At 34.3% G+C, this 23,018-nt stretch overlaps 1 pseudogene; it reads right to left on the reverse strand.

Annotated features, from left to right (window-relative positions):
- Nucleotides 1–22,503: 22,503 nt before the first annotated feature.
- On the reverse strand, nt 22,504–22,661 carry LOC133102686 (U2 spliceosomal RNA; annotated as a pseudogene).
- Between the last annotated feature and the right edge of the window lie 357 nt (nt 22,662–23,018).

Consider the following 23,018-nt stretch of genomic DNA (forward strand, 5'->3'; position numbering starts at 1 on the left):
AATTATTATAGTATTAATAACATTTTCAGTATTACCTACCTCTATTTCTCTACTCCTGTCAAACTAATTCCAAGCATCCTATACTTTCTCCATCTGGTAACTTTGATAGCCCTGTGTTCTCTTCAAGAATGGAATTTCTCTATAGACATTAAGGTCTGATTATTCTTTGTTGTGCAGAGCTGTCCTGTACATTGTAGGATGTTTAGCAGCATCCCACTAGATGTCAGTAGCACTTCCCAAGTTGTGATGACCAAAAATCAAAAATGTCTCCAGACATTGCTAAATGTGCCCCTGGGATGGGAGGAGGAGGTAGGAAAGGGGAGGATTGTCCCCCATTGAGAACCACTGTTCTACAATACCACTCCTCCTTTTTTTCCTAGTAAAGCCACCTCTAAGATGCTACCTTTACAGAAATTTTGTATTTCTTGAAACTGTATCTCCCTTTTCTCAGCCATTGTAATAATGACTTTTAACCTTCTATAGAGAACCTATCTCTTTCCACCTTGAATTGAATTGCTTGAATTCTTCTATTAGATGCATTTGCCATGAAAATGAGAACATTTCTATATTTCTCAATGTAATTGGTGATTTATCTTTTGTATGTTTTAGTATATGCTCAATAAATATTTTTAAAATAAATTAATAATTTTGCTTTTTCCATATGCAGAATTGCCATAATATAGTCATGGGTGCTCTTTGCATTAAGTAAAGGGCTTTAGAGAAAGGTGAATCTTTGAGGCTCTGGTATGACAAATTTCTTTTTACAATAAGGAGGTGGGAGCGATTTTGCTCACTCCCTGGGATATAAAAGAGGCTTACGACCATGAGAAAAACAAAATTCAGAAAAACAAGCTATCCATGATTTCACAGCCTAAACATCAAAATTCAAAGCAGGATTTCACATCCTCTTTATAATAGTTGGGTTTTTTTTTTTTAAGATTCCTAATTAACATAGGGATCCAAATTAAACATTTGAAGAGAAATCGAGGAGACCAAGTGCGTGGTTTTCGTTGGTTGACATTTACCATAACAATTTACCTTTAATAATGAGGCCTATAAAGTTTTCATCTTCAAAATGCTCTAAGACATTAGTTATTGCAAGACTCCTGTGCAATAAATAATTATTATTATCTCTCTCTTCATTGATGGGAAAATGAAACAAAATTGTTTAAGAACTTTCTCCAGCTTACTTAGGTCAGCTACAGTGTTAAATATCTAATTCCTTTCAGCACACCTTTTTTTTCACTCTAAAACCTGATTTAAGAATGATTTTTACAAAATATATTTTATGAAGTTTGTTAACAGAAACCTCAAATAATTTTTAATATCAGAGATATAAATAACAAACTCTCCTCTTCCACTAAATATTAAATCAAACTTCAACCTTCAGTGTTCCAGTTTAAACTATAAAATTTGAAAAAGTGATAAGTGATTTCTAGAAATTACTTTTCCATTCCTTCAGCATCATTAGTAGTAACTGGATGAACATTTTCTTCAAGAAAATATGTAATCTTTTAAAAATTCTAGCTCAAAGAGAAATAAAGTTCAAAACATAGTCTGATGATATTCCAGGATTTACAAACTTCCCTTGGGAAATAAATGACATGAAATATACTATGTTGTCATATTTTATAATGTTTTTGGAAATAAAATGTTGGAAAAGTTTTGCAAATTTCTGTCAATTTTGTGTTTCTGAATTTGCAGTTTCAGATGCATTATAGGATATGTTCACAGATTTAGGAAAACAAATTTCTTGTCCTATTAATTCCATAGAATATGGATGCGCCTTTGTATTTGCACCACTTACTTATAATATATATATTCAAAATGACGTCTACATCCACCCAGTCAACATAAATGGACCTTTTCCTTGAGATTGTTAAACATTTCTGTGCCTCTTTTCCAAAGTGGTCACTTAAGTAGCAGCTTCTCACTAAACACCCAGTTTCTACAATCATACCTTGTCTTCTGCTGAGCATATTAACTTGTACGTAATAGGTCAATCTACAATTTCACTTCTTAAAAAAATACAAACTAATTCACCAGTTTTAAAATTGTATCCATTAGCTGCTTAATAGTTTAGGATTGCAATGCCAGAAGCATTTAAGAAAGGAAGGAAGCCAAGAGAGTGGATGGTGAGAGGATATGTGTCAGTGCTTAACATTTCAAATAAAGGTTGTCCACCCAGTGTAAAGGAAGGTGAGAGAGGAAGGGATGTGATGGATAAGTACTAGGAGTTTCCATAGTAGCAGAGAGGAGAGGTTTTAGAAGAACCATGGTCAGCGCTATTATTTCTTCACCAGTGGAATGACTTGACTGCTAACTCTCATGGAAGTCTTGAACTCTTGGCAGGAGGGAGACATGGCTAAACCCCCACAGAACAGCCACTTCAGAGTGCTGCCCCAAAACAGCCTTTTTCTTACTATGTATACATTTTTAGGCATCCGCATGCTTGCCACCACTATGACATAAATCAGAATGTGTGGGTGAGTGAAATCAAAAGTAGAATGAGAAAATACCCCTGAGAGGAAACAGAAAGCAGCCAATGCTAACATTTCCCCTAAATTCACATGGAATATGCCAGTGTAAAACTATGGTCAGAAATATTTCGTTTGCTCCTTTGTTTTCTTGCAGAAGTTATCTGAGTCTCCACTGATTGAATAAAAATTTGGCAAAAAGTGACTTAAGAGGTATATTAATGTTAAACCTTAGATTAGGATATTGTTGACTTTATTAAAGTACAAACATTTGGAAAGATGGAGGCAAAAAGGGAGGGATGGAAAGATGGATGGACATAAGAAAAGGGGACAGAAAGAAAATCTTCCTTGACTACCTACCTACCTACTCTATAAGATGCACCTGTTAACCATTTTATATACATCATGTTTAATTCTCACAGTATGCCTATAACACGGATTTATATACTAATTTTTATAAATAAAAAAATGCTCAAAGCTATTAGGCAATCTGCCCAAGATTACTCAGTTAATATGAGTAGTAATTTTAAACCAGATCTAATTCTGAAGAACAACCTTTTTGTACTTCACAATTCTAATACCTTTTTACTAATTTATACTTAAGTGAACACTTAAAAATCTAAAATCTTAGTGAGAGCATTGGGGCCAAAAAAAAAAGTGGCAAAGAGAAAACAGTGGGAGAGGGAGAGAAGACCATTCAAGAAAATAGGGCAAGAAAAAAGTTCTAGAAGAAAGTTGTGCCCTCTCCAAAGAACTTTAAGAATAAAGGAAACCATATAGATCAGGAGACTACAAAAGAAACTTGCAAACACTGTATCTATGAAGTGCAGCTTTGTGAAAAGCAATGACATTAAAATTAAACAATACCAATTTATGATCAATTCATCAGTAAATCATAATTAATCAAAATTCTTAGGGAGTACAACAGTCCAATATGTGATAAATATTTATTTATTAATTGGTTATAAAACTGTATAATATGATCCTTTAATAAGACTAATATAAATGTGCTGAGAAAGACAGAGAGAGAGAGAGAAAAGAAAGAGAGACCTTCATAGCACTGACTTATTTCTGGACAGCTGTGCCAAAAATTAATGCAATGCCATTAATCTTAACATGTATTTATCACCATCAGACAGTTTTCAATTCATTCAATGCCACTCATTTTTCAGCTACAATGACAGTGCCAATTAAAATTAATTTTTCACATATTTCTTCAGGTACTTTTAATGGTTTATTAAATTCCAGGAACTACATACTGCATCTACTATCTTTCTTCTATTCTCAAAGTTTGTAATTTGACATGAAGCTATCAATCTTAACATAATTTATCCTTTATAAGACCATGTTATTGTTAATTGATCCCAGTGCCCTCTAAATTTTCCAAGATGCTATATATATAACAGCTTATAGGAAAAACAGGTTTACCAAAATCAATTAAAATTTTTTATGATCACATACATTTTCTATTTCACCTTCCACAGTATCTATATATTTCATATAGATATGAAGATCTAAAAATAGAGTACTTTCTGTTTTCTTGAATGGTTATTTTCTAAAAATATTGGTTCCTTAAACATCCAGAAAGTCAAAGAGGTTACTTATTTTACAGAAAGGAAAATAACAGAGAGCCCTAGATTTTTTTTTCTTGATAAAATAGATTATAATTTTGAGTGGTTTGAGAACGGCAGAAAGTCAGAGGCTACATCTTTTATTGATTTTGATTTTTTTTTTTTTTCGTGATTTTGCTATCATGAAACTCTGATGTCTATCTGGAAAGAATCAGAAATATAAAGTATCAAATCTAGGTTCAGTGTGCCATGGAGTCATTTACATTAAACGTTGGTATCCCTCGATATACTATTTAGGATTTAGGATTTGGACCAGCTGCATGAGACAGAAAACAAAAATTACTAGTGGCCTGAACAAAACAGTAGTATACTTTTCTCTCATGTAAAATAATTTTGGGGGAAGGCAGTCAGAGCTTTCAGAGACCCAGACTTTTTCTCTCTTTCTACTCTGCAATCCTAGTACATGCTTCCCATTCTAAAGGTCAATCATGGTTCAAAAAAGAGGAAAGGAAGACAAAGAGCATACTTCCTCTTTTTAAAGAAGGCTTTGCATAAATCCCACACAATATTTCCACTTATATCAATGGAAATAAGTTAGTCACATGATCACACTCAACAGCAAGACAGGAAATAGTCTTTTAGCTGGGCAAAAAATCAGAATTTTGTCACAAAAGAAGAAATGGACATTAGGGGGCAATTAAAAATCCATGACATGAGAGTGTTCCCTCCTTGTCCTTCATTTTTAAAAGCATTCTTTAAATACTTTTTAAATCATTTGTTATATTCTTTCTTTGGGTAATGGCTTTCATTATCCAATATCCAACTTATCAACCCAATGTAATTGTCATTATCTTCAAAGCTATATTTATTAGTCAGTCCTGTCTCCTAACTTCCTAATTTCAAAATGCCTATTGTCATCTCTACTTGGATTTTCTACAGTGTGACAGACATACTGCTATGCACTCACCAAACCATTCTATTTTTTTTGGCAGAGAGGGGGATGGTGCACACAAGAAGACTACATTTACCAACCTCCCTTACTATAAACTGAAACCATATGACTAGATTCAGGCCAGTGGAACACTGGAAGAAGTGATATATTCTTAAAAGGTCCCATTTGATAGTTCACTCTTTCTGCTATATCTGAGGCAGGGGTGATGGACTCCAAGATGGCAGAGCTAAAGAACTGAAGGAGTCTACAGGTGTGAGTCACTGCTTAGAGATGAGCAATCCAGGAAAAACCATTACACAAACCCCTATCAGACTTCCTGTTAAAATTATGAGGTTTGCAAGGTTATTTGTTCCATAAAGCATTAGTTACACTGATGAACACAAACAGGTATCAATAATTTAAAGGTTCATTATATGTTCTAGTGACTCAAATATAGTTCATACCAGATTAGTTTTGTTAGGTGGACAAACCATGTTTAGAATTACAGGTTTTGTTGATATCAACCAGATAGACTGAAATCCAATGTTAATCAAATTATGAAGGTTAGAGGAATTATATATAATAGCATAAAGGGGAAACATCACAATCAATTAGGGCAAATTCTGGGAACTCTTCAAGAAAGTCTAATGATTTTGATTAGCATTCCTTCAGTGCTATGTATATCTACTGTCCCTACTCCTTGTGATCAGAGCTGTTGTCTAATTTCTGTTTCCACACAAATACATAGTATCTTACTTTGTATGGAATGAGTGTTCAATGATAATGTTGATGAAGATGACAGTGATAATGATAGTATTAATAGAGTTGAAGTAAAACTGTACATTGGTATCATTTTATCAAGATTAGTAAATATATAATAAATACTTTCAAATAATGAGTTTGGAGGTGGAATAGTTTAAAGCTATTCCCCCTTTATTTAATTTTTTTTTTCTTTTTTCCCTTTAATTTTTGGTTGCCTCACCTCTTGTATATGTACCAAGTTTTATCATATGATCACTTTCTCAAAATTTTTCACTTTTGAGCTTTCTTCTAAATGTGTATTTGTGTAAATGAATCAGTACATTTAAATCCTAATTGGCATCCTCACCTTTCATTCAAAACAAAAGTCAATACTTGCCACTTCACTTCTTTCCTGCTGACATGTGACTAATTATTCTTCCAATGTCTCCACACCTGAAAGAAGTCACAAGAAGGATTCTCTACCCAAATAAGGAAGAATTTGAGTAAATAAGCAGTACTGCTCCATCTACAGTTTTTGAACACTTAAACATGAATTGCAATATATATAAGTGTTTTTAGATGAAAAGTACAAGAACAGAGTCTTTTTCATGCTGTGTAAGCTGTGCAGAAATAATGGTGATATTTATTCTAGTTGTTTGAGCAGAGGTCACATTGAAGTCAAATGGAAGATGTATGACGAGAGGAATGAAGAGAAACTTTTACAAATATAATAGGACCCCTATTAAAGGAGCTTTAGAAAAACTTCAGTAAAAACTTGTACTGTTAACTATGACAAGAAAGACAAAAGAGAAGAAAGGGGAAAAGGGGTATTCAAAAGAGAAAGAAAAGCATGGACAAAAGTTTGTTTTTTGTTTTTTTAAGTACTGCAGAAAAGAGACAGAAAAAAATTATGAGATGTAACAAAGAGCACAAAATAATACAGGTTTATCCTATTCTGCTTTATTCCAGTTTTCCCTGAAAAGAAAAATGGTCATGAAAACAGAAAAGAGACAGGGTTATCGCAGGTGGGAAACCATTAGGAAACAAGCATGTGGAGTACAAGGACAGTATCAACTATGGAAGAAGATTGTTGCAAGTATAAAGGAGAAAATAACCTGACTCATTTGGTAACAGACCACTCTCCCCAATGCCCCCCCAAAAAAATGATTTTAAAAATCCTTCATGTTTAAATAGAAATACAGTCAGATACTAAGGAATTAAAAAGGCCTCCAAGTGCCTTCTTTGTGAGTGTCTGCCTTTGTGTTCACTTTCATGTCCTCATCCCCAGTCCCCAGCCTGAGCTCCCACCTTATAGAGAGTGTCTGGCACAGAGTGAACTGTCATTAAATGTCTGAGGAAATGTTCATGAATTCAAAGTGTTCTTCTATAGAGGGGTACAAAAAGCTTTCCTTATGCCCAATGATGTTTTATATGTTGGAAACTGCACTGAACTGATGCTACACTTATGTACTTGATTTTCATACCTTCGATGAAAACTCTTCTCTATCTTGGAAGGTATCTTTAAACTGTCCAAGACTGCAAACTGGTAAAGGACACAAATGGAGCAGTAGAGAAGAAAGAGGATAACCAGAAAACAAATTAATTCAGCCAAACCTTCCTTAGTGATTAATGGATTGACAGATGTCAATGCCAAATCACCCTTGTATCTATAAACTCTAAGCGTTACTTCTCAGTATTACTCTACTTCTTGGACTAATACTTACTCTAAGTATTACTAAAGAACCAATTTAGATGTTCATAATACAATGACTTTTGACCTGATGAGAGTGATGCGTAGGCATGGAAAAAATATCAGAGTTGGCAATTCTATCAAAAGAACCTACCAATTCCAAATGATATGTTTCTTAAAGACCTAGAATATCAGAGCACTTGCTGATCAGACATGAAGGAAGATAACAGGGAGCTCTAGACATTTTTTTTCTTCCTGAAATAGATTATAATTTTGAGTGGCTTGAGAAATGACAAAAAGTCATGAGCTACCTCTTCTGTTGGTTTGTTATGCTTTTGTTGTCACGTACCTCTGATGACTACCTGGAAAAAGTCAGAAATATGCAATATCCAGTCAGGTTTCAGTGTGCCATGGAGTTAGGTTAAAGGAAATGCAAGATCTACAGAATTTAATCTTTACATTTAGAAGAACAATGCGTGGATAACATAAACTAGGAAAATATGAGGAAAGCCATTAAGGAGTAGATAACAATATAGAATAGTCTATTTAAAAAAGGAAGAAGGAGGAAAATCTAAGTCAACAAGGACCCCAGACATAGGCCTTAGGGGTTTTTCAGCCTATTTGGCTCACAGAGAAGTCATAATTACGCACCGGAATTAATTTTATATAACAATCTTGTTCTGCAAAGGATGTTCCTGGATTTAGTACTTTTAACTATTATCTTGTAACACTGTACAACTTAAATCTGTATAATGCTTTTTATTTTTCAAGGTTCTTTCATTTATGTTAATTTGCTCTGTGAGATAAGATAAATATAACTTCTCCTGGTTTTGAAGATGAAGAAAACAAAGCATCAAAAGGTCACAGGGCTAAATCAAAGTATGGAACACACCTAACAATTCCCAGCTCATTGAGAAAATGGAAAAGTTAAATTCTTTGCCCTATATTTACCCCAACCCCCATCCAGTTGTACATTTCAACCACATACTTAACCTAGTTTGTAATTAAATATTAGTGAGATATTTTAATTAATATCTTACCTTCCAAGAATAAGCTCTATAAGTGTTTTTTTTTTTCTTCATCATAACTCTCGCACAAAGCATGGTCCCTGGCACACTAGAGATGGTCAATAGATACTTGTTGCATGAATGGGTGCATGATTTTTTTTCATCAAATGGTACATAATCTTTGTCCCCTCATCTGATTGTACTTCAACTATATCACTTGCAGCTTTTTGTTACACTTGGTTATCTCTGCATGTATACATCTATTTCTTTCTGCTAGAGTGTAGATTCTTAATTATCTATGACCATCAAGACCTAATACAGGTCTCCGTCCTGATGTGGTATCCAATAAATGGTTGAGAAAATTTAATTTTTCTCCATGCAGTCTAGGAAGTTTACTAGAATGATTTTTTTAAGTGCTATGATCACTGGTTAGAGACAAGCCACCTACACAGTAAGCCCTTGATGAATTTCAGGACATACAACATTTTCCAAGTGAGTGAATAATTCTCTCTTGGTCTAGAGCCATGACACATATTACATGAGCCATGACTGCTGCCTGTCAATCCATGTGAGATCACCTTCTTCCTTCAAAAGAAACCCTTCTTAAGCCAGTATCAGAGAGCAGGTAAAAACTGAACATTCAGACTGGCCATTTGAATTCTGACATTTCTTACTAACATGTTAATACTGCCAGTAATTGCTCTCGGTTGGGGACTGAATTCCCTAAAACAGGTGGCGATTTTTTTCTTGTTTTTACATGGGCATCAAGCCCTTACCCTTCAATGTGAGAAATGCCAGTGGTAAAAAATTCTGACCTAACATTCTATACAAGTAGAAGTTGCACTTCATGAAACTAGAAAACTGAACATTTAAAAAAGATTTCGTCCACACCTCACACCTCAAAGGGAGAAGTGACATTTTCAGTTCTTGCTTCTCAATCAGGAATAAAGATCTCCCAACGTAAGAAGGGAAAACAGCAGTAATTCAGAGACATTTTAAAGTCCAGTAATATATGACACAGAACTGAAGTCTGTGAAGAAAACCACTACTTTGAAAGGATAAAACTATCCACTCAACCTTCAGATACACTAATTAAAATGATATCTTCCTAAAGAAAAAATGCTAAGTCAGATACTTTACAAAATAACAGCCTAGTTTCACTGAAATTCAATTTCATATAAGCAAGAGGTTCTTAAATGTCATTCAGATCCCTACACAAATGGTATCCACAATGACATAGAGACAGTTTATTGATCATATGATTCAAATCTCTGAATTTCCTTATTCCCAATCTTTATTTAACGGTTAAATTTTGTCTCACTTATATGTCTTTTTAAGGGACAGCTAAAGGCCATCCACTTGCTTAAGCTCCCTACAGAGCTGCATTTATTTTTATACCTGAAAAATAGCTGTCTGCCCGATCCATCACTAGTTCTTAATCATTTGCTTTTGGTCTTTCTGTTTTTACTCTTAGTAATGATAAAAATAAGAAAAGTGTCTTAATTGTAAACTATTAAAGCCTTAGTTTAAAACCTGCCTGTGGATTTTTTTGTAAATCGTTTTAATTTTGTTCTTTATTTCTCAACTTATTTATCACCTCCAGCCTTGCTCTAATGATGCTTAAGATTTGGTTTTACTATAGACATAAAAATTATAATTTATAAATATGTCTAACATGAAAACAAAACTCCCTCCAATCTGCTTTAGCTCCTAGAGAACACATCAGCTTGAACAAAAGGCTCCAGTTGAGCCTCTGGGAACACAAGAGTGGGTATCTTAGTTAGCTCAGGCCACTAACGAAAGACCATAAGTTAAGTGGCTTATAAACAACAAAATTTTATTTCTTACAGTTCTGGAGACTAGAAGTCCAAGAGGAGCATGCCAGCATGACTGAGTTCTGATGAGAGCCCTCTCCTGGGCTGCACACTGTCAACTTCTTGTATCGTCACATAGTGGAGAGCAGAGAGGGAAAGCAAGCTCTTTTGTGACCCTTGTAAGGGAAATAATCCCACTCATGACAGCTCATCTAATCCTAAATACCTCCCAAAGTCCCCAACTCCTAATACATCATTTTGGGGGGTAGGGTTTCAACACATGAATTTTGGGGGGACAAAACATTCAGTCATAATATGAAATAATTGCTATATCATGTAGAATGCTGAAGGGGAGTAGAATATACTACTTCAACATATGTCACTTGGCATAAGGACTATTTTGAGCCAAAGGCAATAGAGAAGCAGCAGATACAGGAAGAACTTTCTGCACTCCCCCATTTTTCCTAAAAGGAGAGCATAAATTTCCATTTGTAAATGTGTTCCCCTCTCCAGGAAGAGGAAAACAACTCTTATCTGCATAACAAACCGCACTCAATAACCCTTATCTACTATATATTTCCTAGTCATCTTCCCATAATTTACTGCCCCTAGTAGCCCAAACCCCCTTTTCCTTTGTCTAATCATTTCTCTGCAATTTATGACCCTTTGTTAAAATGGTACACATGCCCCAAATCTAACTTTCTCTTTGTGTTTTCACTTTTTATCTGTGTGGTCTGCATACACATAAAAATATTTATATCAATAAAGAAACATGTGCCTTTCTCCCATTGATCTGTCTTTTGTCAATTCAATTTGCAGTCTCCCAAACTTTGATCCTAAGGGAAAAGGAAAAGTTTTTCCATCCCAGAAATGCTTTTGGCTGCAAGAAAGAAAAAAGCCATTAAAACAAAATTGGCTTCAGTAAAGACATTTGTTAGGTCATACAGGAGTTCATAGGTATGGCAGGGTAGGAATAGTTAGTTGGTTAATTTGTCAGTCCATTATACCATGAAGAACTCAGGTTCTTTCCATCTCTTCCATTCTGCCATCATCAGAATGTAGACATATGTCCTCAGGCTTGTCTTTTTCTGATAGCAAGATGGCTACAGTAGCTTCAAACATTACATCCTCACACAACAATATTCAAAAGCCAGAATGAAGAGAGGACATATTCTCCTTCTTCACATCCCTAAATAAGAATGGCTAAAAGTGTCCCAGAAGCTGTCCAAATGATTTCCCTTTACATCTCACTTGCCAAAATTCTGTCACATGCCCATGCCAGAATGAATCACTTGGCAGGGGTATGGAATTACCATAATTGGCTTGGACTAATCAAGCTTCACCCCTGGAGTTGGGGAGGAAGCCAAATTCTCCTAATGCTCAACATCCCTGGGCAGAGCATGAATAAAATCAGTGAATGTTTGCATGTAGTCCCCCAACCAACACTATCTGTCATGGTTTCTAATGCTATCCCTTTGTTCTGCTCATGCATTTCTTCTCTTTTACTTTTGTTATATACTTAAAATACTGACTTACTTGTTTTATTTTCCACCACCCCAAGTTTGTAGCACCAGCTTAAAGAGTTCCCACTAGCCCACTTAGTGGCATGTCTTATAAATAGGCTAACATTCAGTTCACAAAAGAAGCACTTACAAGCACATTAAGAAATGCAATCGTCCATTAACCTTCCTGATCCTTGATGATCACCAACATAATTCACTCAGGATACCTGGGGGGCAGGAAGTAGCCACAACATCACTCAGCAGATTCTATTACTTTAGTTCTTCAGACTCAAAGATCGTGATGTTTGTGGTAACTTATAAATTCCTCAAGAGCAAGACTGTCATCTTCCACAGTGATATGTTATGGGCAGTTAATAAAGATTTATTGGATTAATTAATAAATTAGAATTATTCTTTTTGTGACTCTCTTCTACAGTCTGACTAGATGAAGATTGCCTTTTGGAAGCGCATTAAACCTCCTCTATCTATTTATGGTCTGACTCTCCTTCACCCCAGAGAATCTAGATTCAACTTGCAAAAATGACCACTTGCTGTACATTAGACCAGGGGTCCCCAACCCCTGGTACCGGCCCACAGCCCGTTAGGAATCGGGCCACACAGCAGAAGGTGAGCAGCGGGGGAGCGAGGGAAGCTTCATCTGCCGCTCCCCATTGCTCGCTTTACCGCCTGAACCATCCCCCCACCTCCCCACCCCTGTCCATGGAAAAACTGTCTTCCACGAAACTGGTCCCTGGTTCCAAAAAGGCTGGGGACCGCTGCATTAGACTACACCATCCTACTTCACAACACTCCATAGATTTGTGTTATTGCTTGACACAAATGTATGTTTGGGGGTTATAATGACAGCATTATTTCTTCTCACATTACAGAGTTCAAAAGAGTCCACTTCAGAATGCTCTAACACGTGCTAGTGGGCAAGGCCTTTCATCAGTCGGCCTTTGTCACAGTCCAGGGTCATGTCATGCCTTTTGACAACCCCACCAATATTCTATCATTCAGTTTTCAATTTCCTCAGCATTCTCTACTTTACACCTCTTCAGTGCATTTGCCTGTAGAGTTTCCTATCCTACTTGGTCTACCTTTGAGACTTATCTTGAGATTCATTCTTTGGGTATAGCTTACCAGATAACCTCAAGCAGAATTAGACATCCTTTTTCTAAGCTCCTTTAACCATGTTTTATTATAGCTTTGTTTTGGTTTGTTTTAACTTTTAACATGCTTGTTTCCCTATTTAGATGGTGAATTTCTTGAAGACAAATTCTGTCTTTTATTCTTTTTTATAAAATTTCCATTGCCTTTTACAGTACCTTGAACATAGAAAGTACTTATTAAATATTTGCTAAATTAAAATTTTGAATTTCACATAAATCTAAAACAACCAAAGAAAATTTCTAGTATCATTATACGACTGAGGTCCTGTGTGACTTGTAGTAACTTATTGCCAATCCTTTCTCAGTGCTTAGTAAGACTATAACTAGTCAGTCTCACAGACAGAAATACTCTTGAGGGAAATGTATTTCTCAGACTTAAATCTCACTATTACAAACATGAATGAAAACTGCCATATGTTGAAGACTTTTTGTTTTATAACATGTTTAATACCCAGGCAATTCAATGCCTCTCTCCAGCTATCCAAAGCACTTCAGATTTTTTTCCAATTCTTTTTCCTTATCTTTCTTTTTTCTTTTCTTTTTCCTTTTCTATCAGGTCACTGTAGAACTTTCAGACTGATAATGTATAAGATGATTCTGAAATGTTTAATTTAAATACTCTTCAGTTACGTTATTCTTTAGTTCAAATGGAATATTAATGACAAGTAATATCATCTCTTCCAGACTCCAAGGAGCAAATTTCTTGCCTACTATTTTGGCACAAAAATTTAGAAATACCTCCATAGTTTTGTAACATTTTACCCTTTCACAACTAGCACTTTGTGGTGCCATAATTGTCCCATTCACTTAGGACTTCTGTATCATCCCCTAGAATGTACACACCCCTTAGGAGCAGTAGTAACGTTGCTTTGTTCACTGATGTATTTCAAATGCCTGGAACAGTGCCTGGCTCATAGCATAGGCCCTCAGTCATTTTTGTGGGGGTGAATGAATGTATTTTTAGCTCCTATATCCATGCACATATAGTTAAAAAGAGCTTTCAGGGTTTTTTCTTATTTTCTCTCATCCTAATTTCTTCTTTTTCTTCCTCATATTAAATCTTATATGAACTTATATATGCTATGCAAAAAAAAAGAAAAAAAATCTTACACCAACTTCATCTCTTTTCACTTCCCAGTCTTTTATACACCACAATCAATTTTAACTTTCAAAAGCATTTAAAGACCCCATTCTACCAATAATATCTTAACTGGAATCCAAAGACTTCTATAATTTGGCCCAACTTAATTCAGCTCTAATTCAATTTGGCTGCTTACTCATCATTTCTGAACCAATTTACTTTATATTTTCCTGTCTTATATCATCATTTGTACTCTTGATCTCTCATAGAATGCTCTCCCTTTATCTGTATGTGTCTCCACGCACAGGCATCTTATGCAACTTCTAGGTGCTACGTTTATCTTACTTCCTCCAAGAAACCATCACTGATTATTCCAAAAGATCCCCAACAATGAAAGCAATTATGGTTTTAAAGTTTGAGGAGAAACTAATGGAATGTACAAATCCTTTCTTCAGAGAAATATGAATATACACATCTGCCCAATATTCCCCTAAGGAGTCAAAAATGCCTTTGGTATCCTGTGTCACTCACAAGCTAGCTTGTATCTTCATGGTGTCAACATTTTTCTCTCCAACTAAATTATAAATCCTTGGAGAGTATGGACCATGTCATGAACATGTATACATTCCTATATAAGTGCCACAGTGTCTTAATTAGAGCTAAAAAATTTTTTAAACTTAAAAATCTGTAGTTTATTGAAGTCCATCTTATAAACAATTGTAATAGAATTAATGACAACTCAGCTTGCATAAATTGTCTACTTATGCTACCTACTGAATAATTACTTTTGCATGTGCTCTTAACTACACTTTAAAAAAAACTCCAAAATCATTTAATACTATTCCAATTTGAGAAATTCCAAAAATCTAAATATATTTTTTATAACACTTTGTTTATATAGGAAAAAAAAAAGCAACTTTCTGAAGAATTTTGTGCCTTTGTTGCCCCATAGCTTCACTTTGCCCTATACTTTCTGCTCCAAAATCAACCATCATATATATATTTCATAATATATAACATATATATATATTATGAAAACAAATGGATACCTCCCTTAAGTCAAAACTGTAGTCAAATGCTCAAGTGCCAAAGTGCAAAAATGTGATGGAGGCCAGAGAAGAGAATCAGAGAGAGAAAAAGTATCTCCATGAAGGAGAAAAATAATTTCACATCTTTAAAAATTTCACAGTAACATGCAGGAAAAAATATTTTTAAATCCCTAAATGGAGTTATTTTATGTTATGAAATACTCTTCTCTAGAAGAAACTAAAATCCCTTCTCTATTATAACTTGTTTCTGCAACCTTACCTCTGCTATTAAAAATATGAAATACTGTAGCTTTTTAATATACAGCATTCAATTTGTAGAGAATTCTCACAATCAAAGATAAAGCCAATTTCAAAAGAATAGGTAACCACATTAGGATTCCTCTGCAAGAATGTACTTGTTTCACTCAGATTCTCCAGAGGAAATAAACACATTTCGAATATACAAAGTACCATTCATCATTTTGTTAAAAGTATAAATAATCCACTAGGGGGAAATGTGGGGGAAAAATAACCCAAGAGCACTATGTGACTCTGGAATGCAAAATTAGTTTAGACAAATTATTAGAAAACATACTGTAAAAAATAATCCTTCGCTCTTCACAGACTGAACAAAGTGACATAGAGAGAAATTCACATTTTTTTTCATCCAACAAAACTCTCCCTCTAGAATAACTGAAAATATGAATCAACCTTTCAACAGGACAATTAATCATTCCTTAATCTGCATCATTCTCCAGCTTCTGCAAAATATCTTCACATTTTTAGGACTCTCCAAATGGATATATCACAGATTCAAAGATGGAATGAGACTTTCAAATGTCAGAAAGTCCCAGGTTCTACCCACAAAAAAAAAACTATGCAAATCACAAAAACCAGCTATTTATTAATGGGCTAGACAGGTATAACAAACAGCCTCTGAACCAGCTCTAAAATCCTTTCAGCTTCTGTGTTTGGCCTGTTTGTTCAGTCTGCAGATTCATGTAGACTCTGTGGTATGATATTTTTATCAGAAGCCCCAAGGTTTCTAGCCCTGAAGATGATTAAGTCACATGGAAAGAGAAGTTTGATCCAAATTTTGCTAACTCAGGAGTGAATTTGGGAGTCTCAACAGCTCTTGTCCCTTCAAGTAAGAATTTGAAATCTCAGATTCTTCTTATACTTATATGACTGAGCTTATGATACATCCAGGCTAACTTGGCATGTCTGGGCAAGACCTGGACTGTCTTTGTAAAACTAGAGGAAAAAAAGTCTAGACCCACTCCTCCCTCTGCATACCACAGGTCACACTCCTAGTTCAAACCCTAATTACCTCATATTTGCCTTTTTTTTCCTGTAATGGTATATTATTTACAATTTCTGTTATGAGCTATTCATGCATACAGCCTTTATTTGATTTTTAAATATTTTATTTTAATTTCATAAAATAACTTTAATAAAATATATTTTAACAACCATTTACTTTGGCCAGTCATGATTCTAACACTTTACAAGTATTATTTCAATTAATCCTCATTACAATTCTATGAGGTGTGTACTATTACTTTTCTCATTTTAAAGATAAAAATGCCACAAAGAGGTTAAATAATCTGCCCAAAGCCACATAATTTGTAAGTAATGAAGCTGAGATTTGAATCCAGGCAGTCTGACTCTAAAGTGCATGTTCTTAATCACTAGGTTCTCTGAAATATTCTCCTCAGATAACCATTTTGATTCTACAATTGCCATATTTCTTCCTCAAGAAAAAAACAAAAGGAAAAAAAAACAGCTAGCCAATCAATTTAAATTAATACTCTTGACAAGGGCCCACTCGTTTTGGCCAACTCCACCATGGTCCAGCTAATGCTCACCAATGAAGACAAAGGGATTTGCTTTGTCTTATAATGAATTTGTCTTCCTTGACAGCACAAGCCACTACTTGTACCTTCTTCCTCCTTACAGTCCATGCTTTTTCTGCACCATGCACCTTCCCTCATAAGGTTCTGCTAAAAGGCCACGTGCAACTGCAATTTGTTTGTAATTTCCTTACCAGAATCATCGTCTAATAGAACCTCCCCCTGCTAGCTGGAACATGACCTCTTGCCTGCTAGATCTACAGTGACTACAAGATTCTTTCTACATAACTAGACTTTTGGACTTGGTCCTAAATAGCCAATTTTGCCCTGAAACGGTCATTGCTCACTCATGATATCATCCCTCCAGAAAGTATGGTTCTTTCCTGCTTCAAATATTGCTCAAGACTAATCTTAACAGTACTTTTAATCTAAGAAATATATGCATTTGTTTGTATGGCAACATATTTGTCATTACATTAACACATTTTATACTCAGTGAGCGCTCAATATACATTTGTGGAAGGAAAAGAAGTTAGGAGGAAGAAGTAATGGAGGTGGGGGGGGGAGGCAGAGGGCAAGAGATGGAGAATGACATGAAAAGAGTTGCTCATTTAAGGTATTGTTTAAAAGGATAATTTTAAAGCAAATTTCTTGTTCTCTTAAATTTTTAATCTAAACTTTGACTTCCAAAAGACAATTATAACAATTAACTCTTTAATTATACCTATGGCCTAACAGACCAAAAAATGCAAACAAGGATAATACATGTACCACCAACCCCCACCCATAAAACTTTATCTAATAACCTTGAATTCCATTTTTAAAGCCCAATCTTTTAAGTAATGATTTATTTTTTTATCATTTCTAAAAATATTACTCCAGGGGGAAAATGAGACCCAAAAAGATAAATGTTAGCAATTAAAGTAGAATCTTCTATCTTATACTAGATGGTGCATTTATAAAGTCACATAGAAGATATGAATCATCTTTATGACAATTGTTAAAAGAATCACTAGTACTAGTCTTGCATTAAGTAAGGAAATAAATTGCTTTGCTCAAAATTCATACCAACTATTTTTTTACATATCTGCTAAAGCGAGCAACACTTTAATTGCTAGAAGGGCAGCTAAGGACGCTAAACTCCTTGAAGCAAACAATTAATATGCTTCACTACTATAAAACATCTAAGTGTTAGTATAATTAGACTAGATAAAATGTACAGGCTTATTTCATTATTTTGATTGACCTGACTTGTCAAATCAAGTCAAAGCCATCAAATAATACTTGATATGGACAAACAATCCCAGGCATGTGAATCCCATTTCATAACCCACTATAGTAGGGATTTTGAACAGCATAAATAAGAGAGAAGATTTTTTTTTTAAAAAAAGACATCTTATATAGCAATAACAATAATAATTTTCACAACAAGAGTTGCTACTTTTCAAAACCCATGACATATTATCTTTTCATCTTTCAACTATACAAGAATTAAACTTTTGATATATTCCTTATTCACATACTTCTTCTTTTCTCTTTAGCCAGATACCTATTAGATATTTATCTAATAATTTACATTATGTCTGCTTTTGAAGAAGAGTCAAGTAAAGGAGACAAAACACAAACCAGTTCCTTATGCTCTTGGATAACTGCAAAATATTGATAAAGGAGACCTATATTTACTGTTTAAAAAAACAAACAAACAGTTTTGAGGGATACAATGGAGTTAATTCGTCAGCCTGCTGGACCTCTCAAGCAACATGTATCACTATCATTTCTGCATAATTGGCTCTGCTGCATCTGTTCCTGTTTGGAACTGCCTCCACATTGTCACTTTTTAATTTTTTTACAAAAATCCATCCATTCATGTCAGTCCTGTGCTTTAAAATACTGGTTAGTTCTCCATGCCTACAGAATAATTCTTTATCATGGCAATAATACTCAATAATTTGACCTTAAATGAGTTCTAAGCCCTTTATCTTACTTCTCCACCATCTTGTTCCCTTACCCAACTAGATAGGCCTCAATCACTCTGGCTTCTCTTAATTCACTATACTCTTTCATACCATTTTTTCTGTTGGAATGCTCTTCACTGCCTCGCAAACCCTTATGCATCTCTCAAGGCCCAGTATAAACGTTATTTCCTCTGTGAAATCATTACCTACTATTCAAGGAAGAGGGGGTTGTTTTCTCCTCTGTTTTCCAAACGGACATTTATTCATAATTATTATATCATGCATTAAATTATTTGTTTACATGAGAGATATTGTAGTATATTGACAACAGTTTGCCATCTAGAGTCAGCCTAAGTTACCTCACCGGGTTTTTATATTAGATGATGTAGGTAAGTACTCAGTCCTTTATATATGTTTTGCTAAATGAACAAGCGATAAAAACTTTCACTTTCCTCTACATGAGTTGATAACTGAAGGATATCCTTCAAATATATAAAATAATTTACTTTTAAATGAAATGAAAGAAAAAAAGAAAGCACAAGGGTAATTATATGTCTTGGTTTATTTACATATTCAATGTTAATCTCTATAAAGTAGGGATTCCATATCCCATATACTGACAGTAATGTCATAGAATTTAAAAGTATAACGTCATCCCTAATGACTTTTAAAAAGTTTATTTTTAAGTGCTAATAATGAGTCTTTCATTGGTGATCTCAAGTCTCTTTAAACATATTTTTGTTCAGATTTTACATTTTTAATTTTGAATCCCGTCTTTTTCGAAATCTGTGGTTTTGCATAAAAGGCATGATAAGTTATAAAACTAATAAAATACGTTCTTAGCTGGAGGAATAGTTGTTACTTCAAGGAGAAACCCCACAGGTGGCACTTTAAAATGAGTAATAAAAGGAATTTAAAAAGAGGGACAAAACAGAGGATATGAAACCAACCCCTACATCCCCTATCACTAGCGATGAATAAATAACTAAACCTAAAATAAGACCAAGGTAAGAAAATCTAAAATAAGCCATGTCCCTGAAATAAGTGCACTGAAGGGTTACATGCAGAAAGTATTACTAATTTAAATATTCAATATTTTTGGTTTCACAGATCCAGACTGTAATATAATCTTCATGCAGATTCTTTGAATGTGTCTTTCATGAACAGTTTGGGAAGTTTCTACACAGAGAATTGGGGGGTGGGGGTGGGGGAGGCAAATCTAACTTGCATATGCAGGATAAATACATACTTTTCCCATAAATTATATTTGGATGGGGGTACATTATTAAAGCAACATCGCTTGAAACAAATATCAGAAAGCAGATTTTGTGTTTTGCAATAATTTTACACTGACTGAAAAGCTACAAAGGTTGGATCATAACCACTGAGGCCCGGAGTGGAGCTGATGGATCATTATCTAAGCACACAGGCTACACCAGCAGAGCTCAAGCATCTTTCTGCCCTTGGAGCTCTATGGGCCTTGTTAAGTAGGTAAATTTTCTGTATTATTCACAATAAAATGTCCTCACAAACAGCGTTATAAACAAGGACAAAACAGATGTGCACTTATATGTGTATATTCTCTATATACAACATTTCAAATTTATGCCTTGCAAATCATTTAGAGAAAAACTATAGTATAATTCCAGATGGCTGCTTAATTTTACCATGAAATTTATTTCGAAATCTTCAGACATTTTACCACTGATAAACTATAGTGGCAAAGATATATGTGATTGATTAAAATCGATGTTTATAGCAGGTGGTCAAATTACACAAATCTGCTTTGCTGTGAAGCTGTATTAAAAAACACTGCTCATAAAACTAATCTGCCATTTTAAGGAAACAGTTCTAGCCAATCCAGTAGTTGTTGCTTTCTTTAAAAATTTGACCATGCCCTACCAATATGCTAATACCCATCTGGGACATAATCCATTAAAATAATCCAAAGATGCCAAATGAAATGAGAACCAGATTCTTTCATTTGATGACCCAAAATAAGCTGAAAACATTTCTAAAGCTTTATTTTTCTCAACTATTTTATGTTAAGTTTTATATTATGTGGGAAACTTGTGAGCAAAATTTCATGCTGACCACAGAAACATCTAAATTCTCTTACACCAGGATTTGTAATATACTTAAGTAAGACTGGTGAATGTTTCCCAATATACCACCTGCCCACTCTAGTTTACAGAACCCAACACTATTTACAAAGATGGCATCTAGGGGATAAATAAATTATGCAGATGATAACGATCAGAAAATAAATGACTCCCATTGACCATCTCATGTTTGGTAACAGTGTTGATGGGAACAATGTAGTGACAGAACTGGATATCAAGATATGCCATCTACAGCTGGCTCGTAATATGCTGACATCAGCTGTGCCACAAGCACAACCAAGTGGATCAGTTTGTTAGAATTCATTACTAAAAATAAAATTAAAACAAAACAAATCAAAAGAAACTAAATAAAATAAATTGGTTTATATTTTATAAGTCATAGATCTGACTTCAAGGAAATACTTATAAAATCTGGATTCCTATCAGAAACTCTGATTGTTGGGGGTAGAAAAAATGGGTGACCGGTTTTTGAATTTTTTTTTTTAGTTTAAATAAATTGAATTTTTAAAAAAGAAAAAAACGAGAAACTCTAAGGAAGTAATTTTTTTAAGTTTTCAATATTTCATCTCATGGAATTTTTAAAAATCTAGTTAATAAGTGTGTGTGCATAGCACTTATATATATAGCTATATATATTATTTTGGTGTATATATTTACATATATTTTTTTAGATGGCATTTTGGTTTTATCACTCTAGCAACAGTTGATATTGTCACAACACTTGCTGGTATAATTTGAAGTCTTTAATGTTACAGGAAAAAAAGTGCTATTAGGCTTCGGGAAAGACGGATAGGTTATAGTCCATAGGATATGGAACCGCCAAATTTATATCCAAGTACGAGATGTTTTGAAGTTTCTTTATCATTTATTTGGCTAACTCCTTCCATTGCCTGTGGGCAACTTCACATAAATTTAAATATGTACAATGTTGAGTAGGATTCTCTCTTTAAAGCTGAAAATTTGTTTCAGTTCTCATCCATCTAAGAACTTGCAACTTTGCTCTGTCCATCAAAGGAACTCTAGCATTTCTGGTCACAGAGTGGGAAACAATTTATACTCATGATATTTCCTTGGTACCTACAGGGTGAAGACTCAAATCCTCTACTAGGTATTCAAGACTCTTTTTCATTCATTCATTCAACATTTATATTGAGTACAATTGCATCTGTTACAATGTAAGACTATCTACAATATATCCAATTTTATGACTCCTACTTTATTTTACACCTGGTTCATAAACACACACACACACACACACACACACACACACACACACATAGCACTCAACTGGACTGACCTGTCTACTCCTTCCTCAAATACACTCTATTCCTTCCCATTATTGCTGTTTTCCACACACCATTTTAGGCAAGGATGACACTAAGCCAAAACACACAGACTCAGAATCCCTATCTTCAAGAAGACTGCAAGCTTCTAAGGGTAGAGACTTTCTTTGTTAAACTCTTAAAATCATTCTCTCAACAGTTCTCATTACTTCTCAATAATTACTTATTGGAAGAAGAAATACCTGTAATATATAAGATTATAAGAAGCTAATTTAATATGTTGCATGGGTGCCTTTAAATAAGCTCTACATAATAAACCATGGCACTACTACATAAAAATATTTTGAGGGTTTTATGCAGCATAATATCCCTTTTATTAAACTGATAATAAGAGATACTACACTTGATCTTAGCCAAAAGACAGAGAAGCAATATATCTCCTTTAAATCCAATTGAAATAACTGCTCTGAAAATTGCAAAATTCATAGTTTCTCACTGTCAGTGTTCATAGATTATTGTTTATTGAAAAGAGTAAAATATTCTTCAAGGCACATTTTTAAAATTCTAAATTTGCTTAACGCTATGAGTAATTATATAATCCAGCATCTCTAGTTTTAAACCAAATCATTTCTCTATGCTTCTAAAAGTCAAATCTGTCCGATATCCCAGCATGATAAGTAACATCTATTAGTTTGGAGAGGATACACCTGCATGTGTAGTAGGTTCTGTTAAACATTCAGTATTCTCTTTGACAAATGACCAAGAGATTAGTTTATCTGGACACAGAATA

The sequence above is a fragment of the Eubalaena glacialis genome, chromosome 12, assembly GCF_028564815.1.
Source record: "Eubalaena glacialis isolate mEubGla1 chromosome 12, mEubGla1.1.hap2.+ XY, whole genome shotgun sequence".
Classification (NCBI taxonomy): Eukaryota; Metazoa; Chordata; class Mammalia; order Artiodactyla; family Balaenidae; genus Eubalaena; species Eubalaena glacialis.